Raw genomic sequence first — 13,293 nt, forward strand, 5'->3', positions numbered from 1 at the left:
ACTGATGTGGGTCCTGCTGGCTGCATTCTAGGCTTCAGCAGGAAGCCTATCCATAAGCTGCTAGAAAAACCTCACCCAAGGATTCTTCCCAATTTTTCAAAAACACCCCTAATGTCCTGAGCACCAGACCCACACCTCTGCCCACTCTGCAACCAGCTTCTGAGAATGGCAATAAGAGTAAGGTTGGCTAGACAGAAGTCCATGCAGGAAACAAGCCAGGGCTGAGAGCAAGGGACAAGCCACAATATTGACCTATAGCACCACCTTTGGGAAAACCAAAAAGAACGTTCCAGCAGCCATCCTGCTGAGATAGAAGATTGAGAGAAGACATAAAAGCTTAAGAATCATGCCACAAAAGGAAATAGGAAGTATGGAGCAGATGACTCTGCACAAAGTTACAGAAAATCCCAAATATCAGTAGGACCAACAAAATATTTCTCACATGAAGGCAGCTAGTAAAAATTAGAGGAGATGACTGCTAAGTCAAGTGTACAAGGAACAATACAAATCTCCAAAGAACTTCTCTGAGAAAACACCAAATGGCATATGACGCTGGTGTTGCCAGACTGCGCAGAGTCAGAGGGCCCTGGAATGCGAGGCCATGGAGGCTTTCAAGGAGGCTTTGGCAGTGGCATCCAGGGTCAGGGGCCAAGACAGCAGAGTTTGTGGAAGCAAGGCCAAGAATGAGGAGTGGATCTCCCTCACCAAGGTCACCTGGTCAAGGACATGAAGAACAAGTCCTGGAGGAGATATATCTTATCTCCCTGCCCATCAAGGAATCTGAGATCATTGAATTCTCTCTGGGAGCATCCCTCAAGGATGAGGTTTTGAAGATTCTGCTGGTGCAAAAGCAGACCCATGGTGGCCAGTGGACCAGGTTCAAGGCATTTGTTGCCATCAAAGATGACAATGGACACATCAGTCTGGGTGTCAAGTCTCCAAGGAGTTAGCCACTGCCATCCGTGGGGCCATCTCCTGGCCAAGGTTTCCATTATCCTGTGTGGCTGACCTACTGGGGGAACAAGATCTGCAAGCCCTGCAGTGTTGTGTACAAGGCTGTTGTAGGTCTGTGTTACTGTATCTCATCCCTGCTCCCAGAGGTACTGGCATTGTCTCAGCCCCTATGCCCAAGAAGCTAATGATGATGGCTGAAATTGATGACTGTTACACCTGGCCAGAGGCTGAACTGGCACTCTGGGCAACTTTGCCAATTCTACTTTGGATACGATCTTCAAGACCTGCAGTTATCCCACTCTTGACTTCTGCAAGGATAGTGTTTACCAAGTCTCTCTATCAGGATATCATTGACCATCTTCTGAAGACCTACAGCAGAATCTCTCTACAGAGAACCTAAGCTTCATCTGTGGCCACCATGTCATTTTACACAATAAAAATAAAGTGATCTAAAGCTTGTTAAAAACAAAACAAAACAAAACAAAAGCCAACAATGAATCTTGGAATACTACAACAAAAACTAATGACCTGTGGTTTCACGTATTAATGGAGCATAAGAAATAACACAAAGGATATGGGGAGATGGAGAGGGAAAGGGAGTTGAGGTAAACTGGAGGGGGAGATGAACCATGAGAGACTATAGACTCTCAAAAACAATCTGAGGGTTTCGAAGGGGCAGGGGGTGGGAAGTTGGGTGAGCATGGTGGTGGGTATTATGGAAGGTATGTATTGCATGGAGCACTGGGTGTGGTGCATAAACAATGAATTCTGGTACATTGAAAATAAATTTAAAAAATTAAAAATTTAAAAAAACCTAATGACCTACTGCATGGTGACTAACATAATATAATAAAAAATAATTTTAAGAAATATATAAATAAAAACAAAACCAAAAACCATATGTAATTTAAGGGAAAAGAAACACTCCAAAAACATGAAGAATCAAGAAAATATAACATCACCAAAAATTGATAATAATAATGCAATAATCAAACACAAAAAATAAAGTCCTGCTGGGGAACCTGACTGGCTCAGTTAGTAGAGCATGTAACTCTTGATCTCGGGGCATGAGTTCAAGCTCTGCATTGGGCAGAAAAATAAATAGATTATGTAAATGTATAAACTATGTATATAGTTTATATCTAAATAATAACGAATTCAAAATTGTTGTATAGTTGTTCAGAGGAAACTGTGAGCTACAAGAGAACACTAACATATAAGTCAACAAAATCAGCAAAACAATACACAAGCTAAAAGAAACATAATGAAGAGAAAGAAATAATTAAAAACAAACAACAAACAGAAATCCTGGAACTAAAGAATTCAGTGAATAAAATGAAGAATGGAATAGAAAGCATCAACAACAGACAACATCAGGTAGAAGACAGAATCAGTGAGTTAGAGGATAAAACTTAGAAATAGCCCAGTCATAAGAGAATGAGAAAAAAATAATGAAAAAGAGCAAAGTGTATGTAATCTATGAGATACCATCAAAAGAACCAATACCAGAATCACTGGAGTTCCAAAAGGAGGAGTGAGAGAAGGGAGCAAAAATTTTATATCAACATTGGCAGGACTGGAGATTATGTTGAGTGAAAGAAGTCAAGCAGAGAGAGTCCATGATCATATGGTTTCACTTACTTGTGCAGCATAAGGAATAACATGGAGGACATTAGGAGAAGGGAAGGAAAACTGAATTGGGGGATATTGGAGGGGGAAATGAACCACGAGAGACTGTGGACTCAGAAACAAACTGAGGGTTTTGTAGGGGAGAAGAGTGGGGAGTTAGGGGAGCCTGGTGGTGGGTATTAAGGAGCGCATGTATTGCATGAAGCACTGGATATAGTGCATAAACAATGAATCTTGGAGCACTGAAAAAATAAAACAAAATTTTAAAAAAATTTAAAAATTGTTTAAACAAATAGTGGTTGGGTGCCTGGGTGGCTCAGTTAATTAAGATCTGCCTTTAGCTCAGGTCATGATCCTGGAGTCCTGGGATCAAGTCCCGCATTGGGCTCCCTGCTCATACAGGAACCTGCTTCTCTCTCCCTCTGCCTCTCTCTCTCTGCCTCTCATGAATAAATAAATAAAATTGCTAAAAAATAAAGAAAGAAGACATAACTGCCTGTGTTCTCCTCTAGGATTCTGTTGGATTCCTGCCTCATGTTGAGGTCTTTTTCCAATTTCAAGTTTATCTTTGTGTACAGTGTAAGAGAATGGTTGAGTTTCATTCTTCTACACATAGCTGTCCAAATTTTCTGAGCACCATTGATTGAAGAGACTGTCTTTTTTCCACTGGATATTTTTTCCTGCTCTGTCGAAGATTATTTGACCATAGAGTTGAGGGTCCATATCTTGGCTCTCTACTCTGTTCCACTGGTCTATGTGTCTGTTTTTGTGCCAGTACTATGCTGTCTTGGTGATCACAGCTTTGTAGAAAATCTTGAAATCAGGCAATGTGATGCCACCAGTTTTGTTTTTCTTTTTCAACATTTCCTTATCAATTCAGAGTCTCTTCAGATTCCATACGAATTTTAGAATCCTAAAATTGTTTGCTCCAGCTCTTTGAAAAATGCCTATGGAATTTTTATTGGAATGGCATTGAAATTATAGATTGCTCTAGGCAGTATAGACATTTTAACAATGTTTATTCTTCCAGTCCATGAGCATGGAATGGTCTTCCATCTTTTTGTGTCTTCTTCAATTTCTTTCATGAGTGTACTGTAGTACCTCGAGTACAGATCTGTACCTCTTTGGTTAGGTTTATTCCCAGGTATCTTATAGCTCTTGCTGTTATAATAAATTGAATTGATTCTCCAATTTCCCTTTCTGTATTTTCATTTTTATTGTATAAGAAACAACTGATTTCTGAAATTGATTTTGTATCCTGCCATGTTACTGAATTGCTGTATGAGTTGTAGTAGTTTGGGGGTGGAGTCTTTTTGGTTTTCCAGATAAAGTATCATTTCATCTGTGAAGAGAGAGTTTTATTTCTTCATTACCAATTTGAATACCTTTTATTTCTCCTTCTTGTCTGATTGCTGTTGCTAGGACTTCTAATAGGACATTGGCCACAGCAACTTCTTTCAAGATATTTCTTCAAAGGCAAAGGAAACAAAAGTGAAAATGAATTTTTGGGACTTCATCAAGATCAAAAGCTTCTGCACATCAAAGAAAACAGTCAACAAAACAAAGAGGCAACCCACAGAATGGAAGAATAGTCACAAATAACAATACAGACAAAGGGCTGATATCCAGGATCTATAAAGAACTCCTTAAACTCAACACACACAAAACAGATAACCATGTCAAAAAATGGGCAGAAATCATGAACAAACACTTCTCCAATGAAGACATATAAATGGCTAACAGACACATGAAAAAATGTTCATCATCACTGGCTATCAGGGAGATTCAAATCAAAACCACATTGAAATACCACCTTACACCAGTTAGAATGGCCAAAATTAGCAAGTCAAGAAACAATGTGTGTTAGAGAGGATGTGGAGAAAGGGGAACCCTCTTACACTGTTGGTGGGAGTGCAAGTTGATGCAGCCACTTTGGGAAACAGTGGGGAGATTCCTCAAGAAATTAAAAATAGAGCTTCCCTATGACCCTGTAATTGTACTACTGGGTATTTACCCCAAAGATACAGATGTAGTGAAAAGAAGGGCCATCTGTACTCCAATGTTCATAGCAGCAATGGCCATGGTCACCAAACTATGGAAAGAACCAAGATGTCCTTCAATGGATAAATGAATAAGGAAGATGTGGTCCATATATACTATGGAGTATATCTCCATCAGAAAAGATGAATACCCAACTTTTGTACCAATATGGATAGGACTGGAAGAGATTATGTTGAGTGAAATAATTCAAGCAGAGAGAGTCAATTATCATATGGATTCACTTATTTGTGGAGCATAAGGAATAACATGGAGGATATGGGGAGATGGAGAGAAGAAGGGAGTTGGGGGAAATTGGAGGGGGAGATGAACCATGAGAGACTGTGGACTCTGAGAAACAATCTGAGGGTTTTGGAGGGGAGAGGGGTAGGAGGTTTGGTAATCCTGGTGGTGGGTATTATGGAGGGTACATATTGCATGGAGCACTGGGTGTGGTACATAAACAATGAATTATGGAACACTGAAAAAACATTTAAAAAATTTAAATAAATAAATAAATAATAAAGATAGAAATAGTGGCTGAAAACTTCCCAAGCCTGGAGACAAATTGGACCTCTAAGCTCATAAAATTATAGATCACTAATTATTTTATATCAAAACAATCTTATCTTCTTCAGGACACAGCATAAGACATATAAATGGCTAACAGACACATCAAAAATATTCATCATCACTGGCCATCAGGGAGATTCAAATCAATACCACATTGAAATATCACCTTACACCAGTTAGAATCGCCAAGATTAGCAAGTCAGGAAACAATGTGTGTTAGAGAGGATGTGGAGAAAGGGGAACTGTCAAAAATCAAAGACAAGGAGAGAATGTTAAAACAGACCTCGACTTACCATCAGAGTTCTCAGCAGGTTTCTTACAAGGCAGAGAATGAGACAACACATTCAAATTGTTAGAAGGAAGAAAAAAAAAACTAGCATAGAATACCCTGACAATTTATCTTTCCGAAAGGAAAACAAAACAAACAAACAAACAAACAAAAAACTAGCATAGAATACCCTGACAATTTATCTTTCCGAAAGGGAAAAAAAAAAAAAAACCCACAAACAATAAAGGCATTCCCAGAAAGCAAAGGTGGAAAAGAATTCATTATCATTAGACTTTTCTTATAAGAAATGCTGAAAGGAGTTCTACAAGCTAAAATGAAAAGAAGTGAATTAGTAATATTAGTAACTGAATTTACTCTTTATGAAACTGAAAAAAGAAGAAGAAACTAAGCTCAAATTTAGCAGAATAAAGGAAATAACATAGATCAGAGCAGAAAAAGAAAAAAATAGCAGAAAAACAATATAAAACACAAATGAATGACACTAAGGCCTGCTTTTGCAAAAGATAAAACAAAATTGGAGCCCCTGGGTGGCTCAGTAAGTTAAGCCTTTGCCTTCGGCTCAGGTCATGATCCCAGGTCCCTGGGATCAAGCCCTGCATCAGGCTTTCTGCTCTGCAGGGAGCCTGCTTCCGCCTCTCTCTCTGCCTGCCTCTCTGCCTACTTGTGATCTCTGTCTGTCAAATAAATAATATCTTAAAAAAATAGATAAAACAAAGTTGACAAACATTTACCTTGAGTAACATAAAAAAGGAAGGCTCAGTACAAAAAGAGAATAATCCTAAAATTTTTATGAAACCATAAAAGACCCCAAATAGCCAAAATGATCTTGAGATAAAGAATGAAGTTGGAGGCTTCATGCTTGCTAATTTCAAACTATATTACAAACTATAGTAATAATTAAAAAACTATAGATTTGGCTTAAAAATAAACACATAAATCAATGGGAGAGAACATAGAGCCCAGAATAAACCCAAATTTATACAGTCAATTTTGAAAAAAAAATAGCCAAGAATATCCAATGGGAAAAGGACAATCTCTTCAACAAATGGTGCTGGGAAAATTGGACAGCCACATGCAGAAGAATGAACTGGACCACAATCTTACACCATACATAAAAATTAACACAGAGTGGATCAAAATTTTAACATAAGACCTGAAATCATAAAACTTCTAGAAGAATCATGAGGTAATCTGCTTGACATCAGTCTTGGCCATGATTTTTTTGGGATTTGACACCAAAAGCAAAAAGTGAGACTACATCAAACTAAACGTTTCTGCGAAGCAAGAGAAATCATTAACGATGAAAAGAGAGCCTATTCAGCTCTTTTCACAGTTTGGTATTGAGGATGTTGCTGCTATGAACATCGGGGTGTGTATGCTCCTTCTTTTCACTACCTCTGTATCTCTGTGGCAAATATCCAGTAGTGCAATTGCTGAGTATTAGGGTAGTCCAATTTTAACTTTTTGAGGAACCTCCAAACTGTTTTCCAAAGTGACTGTACCACCTTGCATTCCCATCAACAGTGTAAGAGGGTTCCCCTTTCTTCACATCCTCTCCAACATTTCTTGTTTCCTGCTTTGTTAAATTTTGTATTCTAACTGGTGTAAGGTAGTCTCGCAATGTGGTTTTGGTTTGAATTCCCCTGATGGATAATGATATTGAATATTTTTTCAGGTGACGCTTAGTCACAGAATGGCTAAAACTAACAGCGCAGGACAAAACGGATGTTGGAGAATAGGCAGAGAAAAAACTCTTAAACTGTTGGTGAGAATGCAAGTTGGTGAAGCCACTCTGGAAAACAGTTTGTAAGTTTCTCAAAAAATTGAAAAATAAAACTATCTTTTGATCTAGCAGTTCTACTTCTTGTTATTTATTTGGAGAAAATGAGAACACTAACTGAAAAAATGTAAATTCATATCTATGATCAAAGCAGTATAATTTATAATAACCAAGATATGCTAACAGCCTAAGTGTCCATGAATGGATTAATGGATAAAGAAAATGTGGCATATATACACAATGGAATACCATTTAGTCATTATAAAAAATATAATATTGCCATTCACAACAACAATATTGCCTCATGGACCTTGAGGACATTATGCTAAGTGAAATAAGTTAGACAGAGAAAGATAAATACCTTATGGTCTTACTTGTTTGTGGAATCTAAAACAAAATAAAATGACAGAGAACAGATTGCTGGTTTTCAGAGGCAAGAGGGGATGATATGTAAAATAGGTGAAAAAGTATAAACTTTACTTATAAAATAAGTTAGTCATAGAGATACAGTGGACAGCATGATGAATCTAGGTAATAATACTGTACTGTGTATTTGGATATTACTAAAAGAGTAAATCTTAAAAGTTTTCATTCACAAGAAAAAAAATATATACTGTGGTGATGGATGTTAACTAGATTTATTCCAGTCATCATTTCACAATACATGCACTATGGAGTATTATGCCTCCATCAGAAAAGATGAATACCAAACATTTGTAGCAACATGGACGGGACACAATACATGCAAATAACAAATTATTGTGTTGTATACCTGAAAATGATATTATATATCAATAATATCTAAATTTTAATGAAGAGAGAAAAATCATAAAACCAGAAATGAAAGTGGGTATATTACAACTGATATCACAGAAATACGTAGGATCATAAGAAATGATTTTGAACAACTGTATATACCAGCTAATGGGATAAACAAGAAGAAATGTCTAAATTCCTAGAAGAATACAACTTGGCAAAACATTCTGTTCCCTGATTATTTTTTTTTGATTATTTTTTTATTAATTTTTTTATTTTTTTTATAAACATATATTTTTATCCCCAGGGGTACAGGTCTGTGAATCACCAGGTTTACACATTTCACAGCATTCACCAAAGCACATACTTTCAGGGATCATTTCTATAGTTTGTTCCCTGATTATTTAAAAATTCTAAATAAAATAATGCATGTGTATAATATGCAACCTACAGCAGAGCAGAAAAATGTTTGTCCTTTAATAATTCTGGAAGCAAGCTTGCATCTCTTTCTGAAATGGGAAAACATTACCTTCAGTAGTATTAATGTTTTCAGGATACAGAGGGGCTTTGATTCTACAAAAGCTTAATAGTAAAACTGAGGAAGATTTTACTGAAAGATAATTGGCAAATCCAGCAGACTGTTGAAAAAAAATGAAGAATTTACTCTTTTACTCAAAGGTTTCTAACTTCAATATGAAGAGGATACATTTCACTAGCAGCTTTATTTTGTTCTTTTGCCTCAAACAACATGTTTGCAAATACTATTTTTTCATTCCTTCTTCCTAAAGCTGTCATGACTGATACCCTGGTAGAAACACAGATTCCTCCATATGTAAAATTTTAGTTGTCTGTACTCTTTACAACCAACCACTGAGTGTGATCCAGAGAATGCTAGAAAGATGCTGTTGATCTATAAGACATGAAGAATGGCCTCTTTTGTGAACAAAATCTGGGTTATTTTTCAATGAAATAAGGTGAATATAGAAGGAGATTGGTAAATACTTCTTCCATATGGGTTAAGGTTCAAGTATGAAAATTTGTGACAATTCTCTCCAACCTGGGTTTGCACGAGCTCATGACCAGCATCCCATGGTGTGGGAAATCTCTTCAATCAGTAAGGTGTTCAAAAACAAAGCCAGTCATATTTATCATCTCTGAAGATTTCTGAATGGTAATGATTCCAGTGGGTAAAATGGAATGAAATCATGGTTTTATACTGTAGAAAAAAAATTTTAAGAAAAACAGTATTGTAAAATACGGTATTTCATAAAGATGCCATAAAGTTTCCCTATGGCAAGAAAATATAAATGTTCACCTAAAATTGAGAGATACCCAACTTTCTATTGAAGTGATGAGTTTATGTTTAATATATACTGAATCACACATGTAAAGTTTTATAACAGAAAAGTCTGCTATGATTGGCATCAGTTTGCACCTCTGCACATCTTTCCTAGGCAGCCCAGAGAAATAAACTAAGGTGGCCAGAAACTTTATTTCTGTCCTCTTCTAGGACAATTTTATTCTTTCATGGTCTTTCCCTCAATTCACTGAGGCATATTCTCCAGGGGGAAGATATTCTGAAGACAATAAATTAGAAGGAGTAGAAATCCCTCTTGTGTACAAACTTAGCCCTTGAACTAATTACCTATGTGACATAGCCTGGGTCTCAGAGGATCCAAGAGAATAAATCACAGGAAGCTCCCTTCAGTGTCAGCAAATTATTGCTGTTATGGCTGAATTCAAGTTAATCTTATCTATCCCTCATTCAACTAAATGCCAGGCCCTCTGAAGAAAATCTGCCTCTTTCCAACCCAGTCTCAACATCCAAGTGCCAGCTCCTTGCCTTTCTACACTTCTCCTTCTTCAACTCATGGTAAAATGGGTGGGAGAGACTAGGTTAGGTTTGAGTACTTATGTTAGCATTCATTTTCTCTTCTGGTAAATTTCAAAGAAGATTCAAAAGGAGATTATCTTATATACGCAATGAGGGTGGGCTATTCTTGGTGATAAGAACTAATACATAGGGGCAACTGGGTAACTCAGTCAGTTAAGCATCTGACTCTTGATTTCAGCTCAGGTCATGATCTGAAAGTCACAAACTAGAGCCACATGTGGGGCTCTGGGCTCACTGAGGAACTTGCTTATCTCTCTCCCTCTGCTCCTCCTCTCTCTCTCTCTCTCAGATAAATAAGTGAATGAATAAATTAAAAAAAAACATAGTACCCCAAATAATAGTATTGAAGATAGTACACTCAAACCTAATGGTGGACTCCTTAACACCATCACTACAATAATTTTCAGAGCCAGGAACACATTAAGACTCAAGAAAATATATATTTCAAGAAGTCTGTGACAGAAGGAAAGACAAAAGAAAAAATTCCCCAAAAGGAAAGAGAGAAAAGTATAATCATCCAAGTACATGTCAGGTGTTAAACATTGCACGAGATATTACAGAAAAAACATTAAGAGCATGGGATATAAATGTTTTGTCACCTCATATCTTACATGATGGGAGAGACAAAAGTCTTAGGAAAAAATAAAAATTTGAACCAGGTCTATAATGATAAGTAGAATTTGAGAAAAGAAATAGAAACACATTATTATGACAGGTGAAAGATACATCAATTACAAGTAAATGGAGGCACAAGTTACTATACCCATATTGTACAAATCAACAAGATCAGCTTAATGTAAGAATTTATGTGGAACAGGAGTTAACAATGGAATTTAATTTACATTATGGAAGCAGATATCTCATTCTTAGTAAATGCAGAATCTAGCTATTCTTTTATACATTTATTAAATGCCTGCTTCAGGCCCAAACCAGTCTAGATGGTAGAGAAGCAAGTGACCCAAACATAGGGTAAGCTCCTAAAATGTTCTCAGGCTGAAGCAGAGGCCAGAAAGTTACTGTAGTGGCAGAATAGGAAGATGAATATAGACACAAGGAAGAGGAAATCAGGCATTTCTGGGAAATGATGTTTGATCCTGGTTGTATAGGTAAATAGAACCCCCAGCAGGTTAATGTAGGAGAAAGAGAAGTTAGCTCATGCAAAGGAACAGAAACTAGAGGTGTGCTTTTCAAGCAAGATGAAGGGGGTGAGGTTGATGAGAGAGGAAGTATGTGATTACAGCCCAGAACAGATATAACACTAGGTACACACCTGGTGTTTGGAGGGTTTCTGAAGACTTAAGCAACAGAGAGAAAAAAATGAGCATTGTAATTTCCAAATATTACTCAAGGATGGTATTACTCCCAGGAATATTACTTGGGTAGAACAGCATGAAGGATGGATTAGGTTGGATATAACAATCTCAGTTATTAATAGAAAGTCTCACCCTATAGCAACAAGGTCATCCAGTGGATCATTTTAACTCATTCTTGAATTTTGTGAAGAATTATTTTTCTGGTATTCTCAAAGACCAGGGACCCAAGCAAATTACTTCTAATGGATTTGTTGCTTGGAGAAAATATTTTTAAAATACTTTTATTTTTCTTTTCAGTGTTCCAGAATTCATTGTTTATGCACAACACCCAGTGCTCCATGCAATATGTGTCCTCCGTAATACCTACCACCCGGCTCATCAAACCTCCCACCCATCTCCCCTCCAAAACTCTCAGTTTGTTTCTCAGAGTCCACAGTCTCTCATGGTTCATCACCCTCTCCAGTTTCCCCCAACTCACTTCTCTCCATCTTCCCATGCCCTCCATGTTATTCCTTATGCTCCACAAATAAGTGAAACCATATGATAATTGATTCTCTCTGCTCGACTTATTTCACTCAGCATAATCTCTTCCAGTCCCATCTATATTGGTGCAAAAGTTGGATATTCATCTTTTCTGATGGAGGCATAATACTCCATAGTATATATAGACCATATCTTCTTTATCCATTCGTCCATTGAAAGGCATCTTTGTTCTTTCCACAGTTTGGCAACTGTGTCCATTGCTGCTATGAACTTTGGGGTACAGATGGCCCTTCTTTTCACTACATCTCTATCTTTGGGGTGAATATCCAATAGTGCAATTGCAGGATCATATGGAAGCTCTATTTTTAATTCCTTAAGGAATCTCCACATACTTATTCAAATTTGACCCCTCTGTAACTTTTCCAGGTGTGATACAGTTTTCCTACTGAAACAAACAAACAAACAAACCTCAGTATATATTTCCTTCTCTTCCAAGTGAGAATACATTTAAGGAAAGATATTATCCTATATAATGGTACTTATACTGATAACAGCAAATCCTTCAAATAGATTTTTCAATAGCACATTTCTAGATTCCAGCTCAACCTCCCCCCAAATACCCAGTGTATCAATGACCCAATTTTAAAATGTTGCCTGAACGAAGAAAAAATATAGATGTGGTTTGGCAGCTTCAAACATGGTGCCTCTAGATTTTTACAGTCTGACCCGTATTTCCATTAATGAAGGGTTTTTTTTTTCATAACTTCTCCATTCTTCTCCTCATTTTAAGCAAGTTATTAAAGATACCAGAATTTTTTAAAATATGAAGTTTCTCAACCACGTTCCTTCTGCCTATCTTATAATGGTTACATTGAATTTTTCAGCAAAATTCTATTTAAGCCCTATATTTTTATTTTCAGTGAGCTTCTTGCCTGTTGGGGTACGGTGGATTAGGCATTCCTGCCAGTTTTGCATCACCATAGATTTGCATGCTTTTCTTGCAGCAGAGGAGTGAAAAGGTCAGGTTTCTGGCCTCCAGGTGTAGATTCTGGCTTTATGCTGTAGCAGCTCTGATCTTTCCTAACAAGGTTTCATAAGCCCCTGAGCCTCAGTTTCTTTCCACTTACTACTTATGCTCACCATTTATTTAGCACCATTTTTTAATGTGCAAATAGTGTGTAAATTAAGTGTAAAGATCATCTATCTGGATATGAGGAAATTGTAGAGGGCTCTCTAGTTGTTAAAATACGGGAAGCAGGAATTGAACCATGAAAACAAACTTCCGCTCTTCCCATACAGTTTCATGGGTACTGTTGTGCTTTTGGTTTTTTGTTTATTATTATTATTATTATTATTATTATTATTTAGTAAAATGATCACTTTGAGAATAGACAAGTCATTTATTTCAGTATACCTTCTATTCCCATGCATCCTTTTGGGCACTCAATCTTTCTCCAAACCCTGAAAGCTGAACATTATCTTTTGCATTTTCATGCAAGAAGGCTGAGGTTCAAAGTGATGTTATTCTCCCAAAGTCCTCAGTTCACTCAGTTTCTCATTATCCCAGAATAGTCATAGGCAGAAT

The 13,293-nt window shown here is 37.0% G+C and overlaps 2 pseudogenes; both read left to right on the forward strand.

The window, feature by feature from the left end:
- The first annotated feature begins 601 nt into the window (after positions 1-601).
- Positions 602-1,354, forward strand: LOC116585784 (annotated as a pseudogene).
- A 7,021-nt stretch (positions 1,355-8,375) lies between these two features.
- Positions 8,376-8,463, forward strand: LOC116587305 (annotated as a pseudogene).
- Positions 8,464-13,293: the final 4,830 nt, after the last annotated feature.

This window comes from Mustela erminea, chromosome 3, assembly GCF_009829155.1.
Source record: "Mustela erminea isolate mMusErm1 chromosome 3, mMusErm1.Pri, whole genome shotgun sequence".
Taxonomy (NCBI): Eukaryota; Metazoa; Chordata; class Mammalia; order Carnivora; family Mustelidae; genus Mustela; species Mustela erminea.